Source organism: Sinocyclocheilus anshuiensis, unplaced genomic scaffold, assembly GCF_001515605.1.
Source record: "Sinocyclocheilus anshuiensis isolate Anshui unplaced genomic scaffold, SAMN03320099.WGS_v1.1 scaffold244, whole genome shotgun sequence".
Classification (NCBI taxonomy): Eukaryota; Metazoa; Chordata; class Actinopteri; order Cypriniformes; family Cyprinidae; genus Sinocyclocheilus; species Sinocyclocheilus anshuiensis.
The window spans coordinates 683,765-687,725 of record NW_015558588.1 but is presented as its reverse complement, the minus strand read 5'-3'; the positions used below and the strand labels follow the sequence as shown (position 1 = coordinate 687,725).

The following is a 3,961-nucleotide window of genomic DNA, read 5'->3' as shown; positions in this document are numbered from 1 at the left end:
AACTCAAAAGTGAAAGTAAAATGCGCACGGCGCTTTTAAGCTATTTAAAAGCAAAGGAAAGCGAGGGAAAGAGGGAATGCCCCGCCCCCGCGGTGATACCGTATTACCGGTGTTGTCACACGTCGATTAACTGGTGGGACAATTTCCTCACCGTCACAACCCTAACATCTACCCACAACATATATGCATATATATATATTTTTTTAATTATATATATATATATATATATATATATATAACACAATAAAACATGCACACACACAAAGGTAAAGTCTAAAAGTATTAGAAAATATATTAGTGCTGTCAAATGATTAATCGCGATTAATCGCATCCAAAATATTTTTTTGTTTGTTTACATAATATGTGTACTGTGTATATTTATTATGTATATTTAAATACAAACACATGCATGTATATATTTAAGAAAAATATGTTGTTTATATATTAAATATATTTATGTATAATATAAAACATAAGAATATAAATATATAAATGTATATACATGTACATATTTAAAATATATATACTGTATGTGTGTGTATTTGTATATGCATAATAAATAAACACAGTACACATACATATATTATGTAAACAAAAACTTTTATTTTGGATGCAATTAATCGCGATTAATCGTTTGACAGCACTAATATATTATATGAGAACATGATTTCAAGCTACAGTCCAGGAAATATCATAAAACGTATTACTACTTGTTTCTCACTAGTGCGAGTTTTACAACCGCAAAACACAACATAATCATTAAAACATTCATAAAAAACAGCTGAATCCAACATCTGTGATGTGAAATATTAAACATCTGCTGTCATAATGAAGCTTCACCAAAACACACGTGATCCACGAAGGTTTTAAAAGTCACTGTCGATATTCTAATATTTAATATTAATGTGCGATTATGAGATGAGAATGAATGTTATTGATCACAACACTTGTGAACTTAGCGTACTGCTAACTCACCTTCAACATACTCGCTTTTAAACCGAGTCGTACTTCTTCGATCTTGCTCTCGATGTCCTTTCGGAGAGCGCAAAATAGTAATTATAAATCTGTTTCAGATGAGAGTATAACATGCAATGCTTCTTATGTTTAGCTGTCTGATTACCTGCTCTGATTCCGCCTGTCCTGCCTCCGCCATGATAGTGGCCAGTGGCCTGGTCTTCAGTGGAATCGATCGCAGACTCTGTGAAACTGGGCACACGGTGACGCCACGTTGGCTCTGACATGTCAAAGAAACCTTTGAACGGTCTCTCTCTCGCAGCAAGATAAAGTTCCTCTGATATGCTCCTGCAATTTAGAGCAAATAATCGCATCATGCGCGGAGCCTAAAAGCCTCTGACAACATCACTTATTTGTGAAACACTGGACTGTCCCTTTAACAAATTAAATGAAAATCAGAAAAGTAACTGATATATGATGAAAGTATAACTGAAAGTTTTATATTTTATGTTAGTAATTTTGTTGTGCATTTTTTTTTTGGCTTTATTAGTTTTTGTTGTTTTAGAAACATCTAGTTTTTATTTTTTTATTTTTGTTTCAGTTTTTTATTATTTTCAGTTTTAGTCATTTTTAAATTAAACTAAATTAAAATTATATAAGTAACTAATATTTGATAAAAGTGTAACGTTTTTAGTTCACGTCTATTTCATTGCAATTAATGTAAATGATTAATAGTTTGGTTTAGTTAACGAAAATATCACATTACTTCAGAAACACACAAGCTATTTTATACAAAAACATCTTTCAGCTGATCATCAACATAAACGCTTGGATGCAAAAAGCCTTCCTGCCTTCCACCAAAATGTCATGTTGCTTGCTGTTCCTTTGTAATTACTTGTGAAACGCAATATATAATGATTTGATCTGTCTCTCTACTTCAGAATGTTACATTTAATTCGATGTGTTACTTGCTGTTTCTTGGTCATTTTTGAAATAAACTAGCGATTTATGAGTGAAGTTAAATCCTTCACCAAATTGTATTTGTTTATTATCATTTATTATCATTGTATTTCATTTAAACCACCATATTTAAATCATTTTATATCCATTTATATATCTACAGATAGATACAGTAAAAATTATTTTTTTGAAGTTGTATATAATTTTTTTTTAAATCCAACGTCAAATTATATACATATATTTTGCATGTCAATCAGAAAATCAACATTTTTACTGAAAAATACTTAGTAATTTTTAGATGACTAATTGAAGAGTATAAAATCAATATTTTACTGTTTGTATGACATTTCCAAGATTTTTTTTAAACAATTAATAATTTATATATTTTTATCTGTTAATATTTTTTTTAAATCAACATTTTTCTATTTGTATGACATTTCCAAGATTTTTGTATCAATAATTTATATATAGTTTTTTGTGTTAAAAACATTAAAATCAATATTTGACTATTATGACATTTCCCAAAAAAATTTAATCAATTGATAATTTATATGTATATATTTATTTCTGTTAAAAATCTATATTTTTCTATTTGTATGATATTTCTGAGATTTTTTTTATCAATTTATATATTATTTTTTTGTGTGTTAAAAATCATTCAAATCAATATTTTACTACTTGTATGATATTTCCAAGATTTTTAAAAATCAATCGATAATTTATATTATTTTTTGTTAAAAATCTTTAAAATCAATATTTTACTATTTGTATGACATTTCCAAAAAAATTGTTTTTAATCAATTGATTTTTTTTTCTGTTAAAATCAATATTTTTCTATTTGTATGACATTCCTGAAGATTTTTTTTTAATCAATTGATGACTTATATATTATTTCTGTGTTCTAATATCACTTTACATTCAAATTCTAAATAACAAAAGCATAAAGGAAGTGATGACGTTTTGGAGGGAAATCAGCTGCACGTCTGTGAGTGTTGTGATGCTCTTGTGTTTGTCCGCAGGTCTGACTCTCAGTGTGGATGTTAAAAACACTTCAGCTTCTCAGCAGCAGATCAGAAGCTTTGCTGAGGCGTCTTCGGAGAATTAAGCCTTAGATTGAAATAGGAGAAGAATATGGCTGATCTGATCGCTCGTATTACACACACACAAAACTCAGATTTTCTCTTTGAGTGGCAGAAACTGCCAGTAGTTTACAAATATTGAGACACATTTGGTTTTCTAGTATCGTACACATCTAAATAAATGATGAACAAGAAAACCGCACATTTCTTTTGACTAAGATGCATGATTTCGGTTTGATTGCATCACACATGTCATCATTTTCTGTATTTATTGTTGGTATTTCTGTCAAATAATCAGAACGTTTCATAACACGCCTCATGCGTTTCATTGCCGCCGCTCGAGAGCTGAAAACACAGAGCCGTGTTTCAGACGGACCGCAGCGATCAGAAGCACCATCCAGTTCAAGTGTCCTCGCCGCTGCCTCTGTTACCATGGAAACCAGCTTCAGCATCAGCATCAGCACCAACCGTCTGGAGCTTCATCACGGTCTGTCTGAGATCAGCCGTAACGGTGAGTGTGATGTCTTGTTTCTATTATTGTGATGTTTTTGTCAGCTGTTTGGACTCTCATTCTGACGGCACCCATTCACTGCAGAGGAAGTGATGTCTTGCCAAGTGGTTTTACGTGTACATCATCTTCATTACCTAATCATGATCATTTGATCCCCAATAATTGGCTCAGTAGACCTGAAATATGAAAATGTTCAGCATATGCAACGTTTAATAGTTTGATACTCCGATACAACTGCTTAAGAGTCACAGCCGTGAGAAACACAGACGAATCTACATCATACCGTACCGTAATGAGAGACAACGTGATCCAAAGCAAAAGACACTTTTCATCTGTGATCTTCACTATTATGTGTTCACTATTATTACGTTTTCAATAATTCCTACAAGTCATGGGTAAAGCCGAAAAAGCTCCATATCGGTAAATATAATATAATACAATGTTTATATATATATAT

The 3,961-nt window shown here is 31.1% G+C and overlaps 1 pseudogene; it reads right to left on the bottom strand.

The window, feature by feature from the left end:
• LOC107679939 (motile sperm domain-containing protein 2-like) overlaps positions 1-1,272 on the bottom strand; it is a 14,096-nt pseudogene extending 12,824 nt beyond the window's left edge.
• Between the last annotated feature and the right edge of the window lie 2,689 nt (positions 1,273-3,961).